Source organism: Phaseolus vulgaris, chromosome 8, assembly GCF_000499845.2.
Source record: "Phaseolus vulgaris cultivar G19833 chromosome 8, P. vulgaris v2.0, whole genome shotgun sequence".
In the NCBI taxonomy this organism is placed as follows: Eukaryota; Viridiplantae; Streptophyta; class Magnoliopsida; order Fabales; family Fabaceae; genus Phaseolus; species Phaseolus vulgaris.
Genome location: NC_023752.2, coordinates 8139496 through 8150278, shown reverse-complemented (window position 1 = coordinate 8150278; position 10783 = coordinate 8139496). Strand labels below are relative to the sequence as shown.

The window sequence follows — 10783 nt, the reverse complement described above, 5'->3', positions numbered from 1 at the left end:
AGAAAAAATATTTAAATATTATTTTTAATTTTATTAATTAATAAAAAAATTATTTTAATTCATACTATTTTTAAAAAAGTGATATTTTTATAATTTATTATATTATTTAATTAATTAATTAAATTTACTATAAAGTTTTCATTATTTTTCTTTTTATTTTCTTTCTCTCAATCTAAATAATTATACTTTTTATATTTATTTTCCTTCTCTCTTTTTTTCACTTTCACTGCAATCCAAATAAAGTAACTCAAAAAGTATTTAATATTTTCTATGTTTACTAAATAAGATAACTAGTAAGAAGAATTTCTACAAGAAAAAATATTCTACTACAATACATATGTAGTATCAATTGTACTCCTTTTTTTTCTCTCAAATGGAATGTCACATCAACATTGATAGGTTAGGTTGAACAGTCCATGTTATATTAAATGAATCTGAATAATAATTTTGGTTATCAATCATTATCAACTACCATGCAAATTGCCTTAGAAAATAAATAGTGTCCTCTGTGCTAAGGAAATCATTTATGATTTATTTCCTTCGATAAAGGAATAAGCAAATGGATTCAATCAAAAGTGTAAATTAGTAGAAATTAATTTTTTATTTATTATTTAATTATTTGTTTTTATTGTAATAAAATATTAAAGGCATAGTCAATCGTATCTTACTATATAACTGATTATTTTATAAATATTCCGCAGATTATGTAACTTATACATATATATTTTCTTTTTTGTATTTTTCTTTTTCGTTATTAAATTTTGTTTTAGTACCTTAAATTTTTCACATTTGAAGTTATGGTCTTCAACAGCAAAATATCTTCACGCCCAATAAAATCAAAATTCAGAGTCTCTACTAAATTTTTTTATGTTTTCCCTCTATTATATTTTTAAAATATATTAATTTTAATATGTTAAATTTATTTTAATATATTTTGAAATATTAAAATTAGTATATTTTAAATACATGTTAGAATAACAGTACCAAAAATTTAATAAAGAATCCAAATTCATGAAACAAGTCCATATGTTCTGGCCCTCATAATTAGGACGGCCAAAAAGCCCTAACTTGTCTTCATCACTTTTTTAAATTATATATATATATATATATATATATATATATATATTTATTTATTCTATATGTGTGTATTACATTTAATTATATAAATACCTTGAATTTTTAAATTAATTAATTAATTAATATTTCTAATAGAATAAATTGAAAGAATTGTATCTTAAATTATTCAAGTACAGTTAGTAATTATAATTTAACTTGTAAAGATTTATAATTAGAATTTTCTAAATTAGAATTTTTTTTATATACTAATTTTAGTAAATCAATTTTAAGATGGTTTGGCCAATTGGTGAGCAAAATAAATTAGTAAACTAAAAATGTTAATTTATTTTACTAAATTGATAGCAGAGTTACAGGAAATTGATGGCATAGTTTCATGTAAATTATGTTGGCTATGCCACAAGGACATTGTACTACATGTGAAGATGAAAAGTTCAGCTTGTATCTAATATCTCAAAAACAAAAATGGAATAATGTAACAATTATTGTTTAAATGTTTTAGTTAAAAATCGTGGGTGTATTATTATTATTATGATAAAATTATTAACAATATTTTTTAATGAAATATTAAATTGAGCTAAAAATTAATATAAATGGCCCTTTTTATTAAATTATTTAAAAGGACACAAACCATTATTAATTTTTCTCACTAAATTATTGAAATTATATAAGCTCTCCAATTAGTGTTATTTGGTGTATTTTTCATTCTACGTACGTATTGCCTAGAGTCTCTTTGTAAGTAACGATAGTTTCGAACCACCGACATTCTAATTATTTAACATAATTTTATAATTACTGTAGAGGGGCTAGAAACAATAAAATGGTTAAGATTAATGCACTAATTATATAAATGAGTTTAATATAAATATATAAGAGAATAAATTCAAAATTAAAAGTAAATTTACTAAAACATTAATGTTCCATTTAACAAAGAAAAAAATAAAAAAGCGAAAAAAAGGAGAAATGGCTAGAAATAAAAATAATTTAGTTGGAAATATACTAAAAAAAATAAAAAATTAAGGTTGTCTATTTAAAAATAACTAATGGTATTTATTATTAATAATATTTTATTTTAATTATAAAAATATAAGTTGTCATTAATAATATAATTAATCATGTTGAGTCCTTACTAACCTTTGTTTTAAGGAGTGTGTGGATTTATGTGGTAAGAGAAATTTGGAGTCATAGGAATAAGATCATATTCAAGGACGAAGTGGTAGATCATTCATAAATATTTTCTTTGGCCCAATTGAAGGTTTGATCTTAAATTACTACTAAGGTAACATCTGCTTGTTTTTCCTTTTCAGATTGGTGTTTGACTCTCCTGGTTTGTATCAATTCGATTTAAAATGTATTCTTTTGGTTTAGGATGGTAGATTGTTGCTCTGTTGTTGGGTATTTTGTTAGGGTTGAGTGTAGTTTTTTCATGAGGTTGAGTAGGTTGGTTTTTCCTTTTTGTGATTTTTTTTGTTTGGTGGTACGTTGTGTTTTGTTTAGCTGGTTTGTTAGTTTAGTTAGTTGAAGTTGAGACAATTTTTGTTAGTTTATTTTGTTAGGCAATGACTCTTCCTCCTCTTTCTAAGGAGAATTTGTTAGGTTATTATTTGTTTTATTGTCATGATTTGTACAAGGGTTAGACTACTTCTGTGGAATTGTTCTATTTATTCATTCTTTATTACCGATAAAAAATACTAACTTTTTTATATTTTTGTTTAGAAATTTTGTTTTGGTCGTTCCACTATTAATTTTAACTTTTTTTACATTTCACTTTTTAAAATTCAACATATATTAAGAAAATCCTTAAAAATTAATTTTAAAAATAAAAAATAATTATTTTTTATATCAGTTAAATTAAATATTATTTTGAATATATCAATTAATTTTAATTATTAATAAATAATTTTTAATTTAATATATTATTATTATTATTAAGATTTTAAATATTAACTTTTTAACTTTTAAAATAATATTTAGTTAATATAATAATTAATTATTTTTTATCTTTAAAATTAATTTATATATAATGATTTTTAAGTTGTGATTTTTTTATCAGCAACTCTTCCATAATCAATATCTTCCATCCTCTTTTTCCTGTTCCTTTCTTCTTCTTTTTACACATTCAAACAAACAATAAATAAAAGGTTAAAAACTTATCTCTTGGTTTGTGCTGTGTTTACTGTTAGGACTAATATTCTGTGGATGCTAATACTTGTCTTAATTTCTGTAGGACAATCAGGTTTAGGGTTACTCATATTTTTTGTGAGGAAAATGTAACAACAACTTTTCCTTTTAAAAAAAGAAGAAGCTGAAACAGAGACCCCCCCCCCCCTCACGCATAGTTCCTCTTCTTCTTTTTCTTCTTATCTCCATTTCTCTCTCTCTCTCTCCAATTCTCTTCTCTCCCTCTCTCTTAATTTCTCTCCCAATCTGATCATACCACGTTGTAGCTGGCGAGTTAAGGAACATTTCTACCCGATCAGATTTTCAAACAGAGTAAGTTCATTTTTACTCTAAATATCCTTTGTTCTCTGTTTTTCCTTAGGATTTAGTCATCAATCTTGGTGGGGTCAGTTGAGAAGTTTAATCCTCTCAACTTATTCTACTATATACTGAAATTTTGTTCTGTTTGGATAATTTGCATTAGGCCCGTAAATCTTGAAGCTTATCCAAACGGTGGGGATGGGAATAAAATTCTAAAAGTTGCTTGGAAAGCAAGCAATTGAGGTAATAGAAGCTAAATTTAATTTTTAATAGCACCCTAGGATAGAAGATCTGAATGCGGAAGGGACGTGGTCCCAATATTCAATTTCTCTTGCAGGAATGTTGTGTGTTTATATATTGGGTTGTTTGTTTGTATATTATTTAAATTTGTAAAAATATTATATTTTGATGATTAGTATTAAAATGTTATTTTTTTCATGTCAAATAGACTTTTGAATATTGTGGATCAATTTTTGAATGATATTGTATGACGGAATGGTATGGAATTGAATTCATACATTTGGGATAATGTATGGACTGATGTTTGCTGTGTATTAAGTATTGATGCCTATGTGGTAACAGAGATCTCCGAGCTTCACTGATGATCTAAGTCACTTAGACTAAGATATCAGGTGGTGAGAAGCTGATGGGGGAGTTCATGCACACCGTGACATATGAGATGCACGACTTGGGTTGTATTGAACTTACCCTGATCCTTTCTGGTAATCTTTGGATCAGGTGTTAGTCTCTGGTAGGACTTACTTAATACGGGTCTTCCGAAAGACGTTGTTTGTTGAATATCTTGGATGTGTAGATCTATGTGATTTAATGTTGGAATTTGAAGAAGATTGTATAATTTGAGAAATTGATCATATAACTTGGTTTTCTCTTTTGATTTAATTGCGTATATTATAAAATTCTATTTTCACTAGCTTACCCTTGTTTTTCTTGTTATGTTTGAACTGCGATGACTGTACTATGTACACGAGCAGATGATCTTACAGGTGTCTGAGGATCAGAAGAGTTTTAAGGCGTTGATTTTGAAACTTATATTGTAAATATTTGTATTTCTATTTGTCCTAATCACATATTAGGAATGTTTTGAAAAACTGTAAGCTTGTATAGAAATATGTAGAACCGGTATTGTAATAGTTATATGTAAATTATGGGGTGTTACAAAAAATGCATGTGCTGATAAGTTGGCTAATTTAGGGTTCATTCATAGAGAATCATTTCATTGGTATAATAGACTTCCATCTAGTCTGTTCTTAGAATTATTTATGAATAGGTATAGTCTACTTATGTATCATTTTTGTTAACATGTTGGTTTTGGTCTAGTCCCCCCATATTTTTGTATTTTCTTTCTTTTTCCTTTTTTTTAATAATACTTTTTTCATGTGATGGCAGATGATTGTTGTTACTTGAGGTGTCAGCCTAGCTGAGATGTCAAGTTACATAGTGATGCCTAACATGAAAACTTTTATAAAAAATAAATAAATAAAAGGTTAAAAACACAATCTATCAAGAAAACTATAACTGATATTGTTTTATGTAAAAGTAAATTAATTCTAACTTTAACCAATATAATTTATTAGGATTTTTTTAGAAGAGTCATCTTCAAGATTATCAATATAAACGTATGAACATATAACAATGAAGTTTAGTAATAACAATCATAATTAGAAAATATTTCATATTAATTTTAAACAATAGTTTATTTTCAAAATTTATCATATATTCAAAAATAAAACTCATACATTTTTTAAGAATAAATTATATAGTTTCGGAATAATTATAGAAAATCACAAAAAATAAACTTTAAAGTTCATAAAATTTAAAATGACTACCTTTTACAATTTAAAAATTTGATTACATGTAAAACATTCCAAGAAAAATATTTTATCAAGAATATAAAATTGGAACTAAATATTAGAGAAGCTAATTAAGAATAGTTCAAGAAAAATTCAAAGCATTAATTAAGAAGGACACCAAAAAATTAATAAATAACTAAGTATAAAATATACATTTTTTTTATCAAAAATAAATATAATTAGCCAAGACATATTTAGGGTGTCTAAACCCTTTTAAAAAAACCAATTTAAACTAGGTCTAACTGAAAATTCCAATCTAAGAAGCAATGAATTTTTTTTTTCTTTAAAGCCAATAAAAGAGAATTCAATATTTGAATAAAACTATTTAAAAACAAGTCTTTAAAGTATAAAATATGCATGATCTGGAAAAGTTGAAAGTAACTTAAATAAAATCGATGTACATGGACACAACAAAACATACTTCATTAGTTATACTCTTTGATCTTATAGAAATCAAGAAAACCTTTTTATTTATAAACCTTGTGAACGATTATTTCTACAACATTCACGTGCACAAAACATACATTAACAAATTGTCTATTCACTCTTTCGACAAAGATTGTTAATGTTTATTCACTCTTTGTGCAGAGATTGGGGCATGTTGTTAAGTTGATTATGTCCTTGCAACTATATTTTTTTATGTACATCTTTTATTTTTTATATTAGTTATTTTTTATACACACCTTTGACTTTTATATTAATTACGTTTAGGTATTGTGTATAACTGTTTAGAGACGGTTGATTTTTGTCTTTGTGCATATTCATAATTTAGAGGGTGTAATAGAGTTAGAGTATCTTTAAAATGTTTTATATTTATTCTTTTTTAATATATATATATATATATATATATATATATATATATTTATTATTATTTTTTTTTTAAAAGAAAACATGTTCATAAGGTGATATTTCATACCTACTTGTTGACACTCAGGTTAATGATTCTTTAAAAGATAAATGATTACTAATATCTTACAAATTCCATCAAATTAACTTAATCTCATAATATCTCTTCTTCTTTTTTTTCAAAGTTTTCTAAAAACGTAGTTCCTTTCTCTCATTTTTCCCAATATTTTATTACTCGTAATAATTATGACTCCTTTAAATGACAATTGCCATCGAAATCATTATTTTTTTCATTTTTTTCCAAGAATTTGGAAGCAATGCAAATTTTGTTGTTGTCATCCTTAATTTTCTCACATATTCCCTTACTTCAACATTTTAAAACTGTAACGATAATAATATAATGTTTACTATTGTTATTAGTTCATTTTGAATTATTTTTATTTATGCTTTAAGAGAAAAACAGACGTAAAATTTTATATAAAATGTTATATAATTTGCTAGTTAATTAAAGAGGATAAAAATTTCATTTTACAACTCATAAGTTTAGATATGAGGTTTTATTTGGGAAACTAAAGAGGATTAAAGATGATAAAAGGTCGAACAGGTAAGTGTCTATCGCCCGGGGTATCCATGAAAAAAATACTTGCATATTTTTTTATACATGTGGGTATTTCTTTTATTTTTTATTTTTAAATAAAACTGTTTAAAAACAAGTTTTTAAAGTATAAAATTATTTTAAAATAACATTCAAAGAAAACTGCAAACAAAAATATTAATGCAAATAAATTTGGTATTTAAAAAAAAATGAGTTACACCAAATATAAGTTTTAAAAAATAATATTTTTAAAAATAACTTCAATTTCATAACGTGTTTGCACTATTTTTTTTAAAAACAATTCTCTATATGAATTATATAAATTAAAGCATAACATGTTTGTACTACGTTTTTTTTTAACTAATTCTCTATATGAATTTTATTAATTAAAGTTGAAAATTCGAGACCAACCTGATGAGTTGGATTAACCACTCACAAAAATTAAACTAAATCATTAAAGTTTAAGCCTTAAAAATAAGATTTATTTGACCCAAACCTAGTGAATCGAACATAAGTAATTAATAAGAATCGAACATAAGTGATAAAATTTCCAGCAGCACCTGCAGTGTGTTTGACCAATCTAGACTATTTAATGGTGTCTAGCTATTAAACCAATATGTTTAGAGTTAGTTTACACAAACATTAAAGATAAAAAAGAAAATAACAGAAGAAAAAAAGTAATTGTTATATGGTAGCATTGGTCATGTGGCTTGGAGACCACGAAGTGGAATAAACGTGTAGAAAAGTTTGAACATAGTTTCACTCTTTTCGTTTGGAATAGGGACTAGATTTGAGGGAGTGGATTTGAGATGATTTGAAGAGAAAGTGTAAATAAAGTTAGGGTGTTTGGATTAAGGTAAATAGAGTGAAAAGTGTAGAGAAAGTTTATGAAAGTTTGTGAATGATGTGATGGGTGTGATTGAAATTATATTTTTTTAATTGATAAAAATGTAAGTTTATAAATTTACTATTATATTTAAAAATGATTAAATATGTAAACATGAGATATTTTGTGTGTGTAAATTTTAGTTAATTAAAATTTTATAAATACATATTTTTTATAAAATCAAATCAAAATTAAAATTATTTTTTATTAATGTTAATATTATTATTTAATAAATTTATTTTAATTATTATCAAAAATATAATTTATTTTTATTATTATTATTATTGTTTATAATTTATTTTTATTATTATTATTTTAAAAAATGTAATGTAAAAACTAAATTTTAAAAATGTAAACAAAATTAAAATAAATTGTAAATTAAAATAAATAAATAAATTATTTTAAATTTTAATATATAAAAAGTTAAATTTTAAAATGATAATAAATTAATTTTAATTTTAATATCAAATAAAGTACTTTATTTCAATATTTAATTAAAATAAAACATTAACATTTATTCATTATTTTAATTATTTATTTACAAAATGTAATTATTAATAAAAGTAAATTATATTATAAAAGATTAATCTATTAAAAATAGTTTGTTTTTCAACTTTCTTAGCAGTTTTAAACAGAAAGTTTAGGCAACGATTCTTTCTCGATTAACGTGTTTATTCTTTTTGAATTTCACGCTTTTCTCTCAATTCTTACTAAATAGTATTTTCGCGCGTTTCTATCTGCAAAAACAAACAGTACCTTAGGGTGTGTTTGGATTAGGGAGGGAATTTGAGGAAGAGGATTTAGAATGATTTGAGAGGAAAATAGTGTTGTTTGAATTGAGATATATTAGAGTAGATTTGTGAAAAAAGTTTATTGAAGTTTGTAATTGATGTGATATTTGGAAATATTTTTTTAATTATTTAAAATGTATAAAATGTAAGTTTACAAATTTGATACATAATAATTTTTTTTTTTAAATTATTAAAGAATTTATTATAAAAAAATTTAAAAATATATATTAGAATTAAAATAATTTAAAATTAAATATTAATTTAAATTAAATAAAAATATGTATTAGTAATTAAAATTAATATTTTATTTATTATTTATTTTATTATAATATAAAAATTAATATTAATAATTAATAAAAAATTATAAGTGTTATATATATATTAAAATATAGTTTACATATATAATTATATATAATTTATTCCTTTTAAAAAAAAGAATAGTGCCACGTCATCTTTCTCCACAAATCTTCTCAAAAGAAAGAGAAAATTTTAAGGCATAAAAGTTGTTGCATCGTTTTTTCAGGATTTTACTTTTCTTTTTTTCGTTTTTCCAACTTTCTGCGCTTTCCTCCATTCTTTGCTTTTCCGTGCCTGGATACAAACCTTATGCTTTGTTTGGATTAGATAGGGTTAATGAGGGAGTGGATTTGAAATAATTTGAAGAGAAAGTATAAAAAAAGTTAGGGTGTTTGGATTAAGATAAATAGAGTGAAAAGTGTGAGAAAAGTTTGTGAGTGGTGGTGTAATGGGTGTGATTGAAATTGTATTTTTTTAATTAATAAAAATGTAATTTTACATATTTGCCCTTACATTTAAAAATTGTTAAAAAATTAAATTTATTTATTTATTTATAAATTATAATTATTTTTTATTTAAAATATTATTTAAATACTTATTATTATAAATATTTTATAAAAACTTATTTTTATTATAAATAACATTATTATTTTTAATTAATATAATTATTATATAAATTTATTTTTTTATTATTAAAAAGTATATTCATTATTATTATTATTTATGTTTATAATTTATTATATATATAATATGATTAATTATGTTATTTTATTTTATAATTTTAATTGTAATTTTTAAATTTAAATTATAATTTTGTTTCAAATAATAATAATAATAATAATTTTAATTTAAAATATATGGGTAAAAAAGTAAATTAATATTAATTAAATATATATATACACATACAACTTTCTTCACACATTTGCGAAGAAAGTTTTGAGGGAGAAAACATTCTCGATTTCTGTATTTTTTAAATTATTTTGCATTGATTTTCCAACTTTCGTTTGTGAACAGTGAATAGGCGCTTTTCCACTCCCAGAAACAAACGGAGCCTTAAGGAATGATTAGCATATTAAGAACAAGAAACAACCCTCTATCAATTACAAAAATTTGTAATCGGCTATCATTACTAGAAAATTATAAAATAAAAACAACTTTTTAAAAAAAAAAAATAATTAGTTGTTATATTAACTAAATTAGAGACAATTTTAAAAATTAAAAAAAAATTAAATTAGTTTATTTTATTGTTAAATAATTTCTAAATTGTTGTCTAATTAACAACTAAGGCTTTTACTACCAATTATTTAGATTCTAAATTTAGTAACAAAAACATTGGTTGCTAATTAGATATCAATTAAAAACCATTTAACAATAATAGAAATTAATTTAGAAACTAAAAATTTTTAAACTTTAAAATGATTTCTAATTTAGTAACTATACCAACTAATTATTTTTTATGTTTAAAAATTGATTTTTATTTCATAATTTTTTTTTAAAGTACTATATAAGACTTTTTCTAACTAGAGCTGCAATAGGTGGCCTCTTTACAAGTCTCTCTCCTTTCATTAATGATGGTGCTGTTGGAACTAAAACCCACAAAAGTTTTGGGTTTTTGTAACTTAAATGATGTCATTTTGGATACACAAATTTTCCCTATTATGAACTAAAGAAGTTACATGTGTTTTTCTTTGTACCGGTACTGGGCGAGGCTAGAACCTGCCTGGCTGCCCGATACCCAGTCGGTCTGGCCGATAGATTTGGATGCTTGGCCGAGAGACCGGGTGGCCGAGACCTTTGGGGACTCGGTCGAGGGTCCGAGACCTTAGAAGACCTAGCTGGAACGGTCGAAGACCACATGGATTTGGCCGATGGCCGACCCTCACCATGAGAAGGTGGCCGATGGCCGAACCCCGTCACAATTAATTCCCAGACCAAGATCAAT

General features: G+C 23.8%; 1 long non-coding RNA gene across 1 annotated transcript; it reads left to right on the top strand.

Moving 5' to 3' along the window:
* The first annotated feature begins 3498 nt into the window (after window positions 1–3498).
* LOC137827286 (uncharacterized) lies at window positions 3499–4724 on the top strand. The gene is made up of 3 exons (XR_011083700.1): window positions 3499–3567; window positions 3719–3798; window positions 4548–4724. It is a non-coding gene; the product is annotated as an uncharacterized lncRNA (long non-coding RNA).
* The last annotated feature ends 6059 nt before the right edge of the window (window positions 4725–10783 follow it).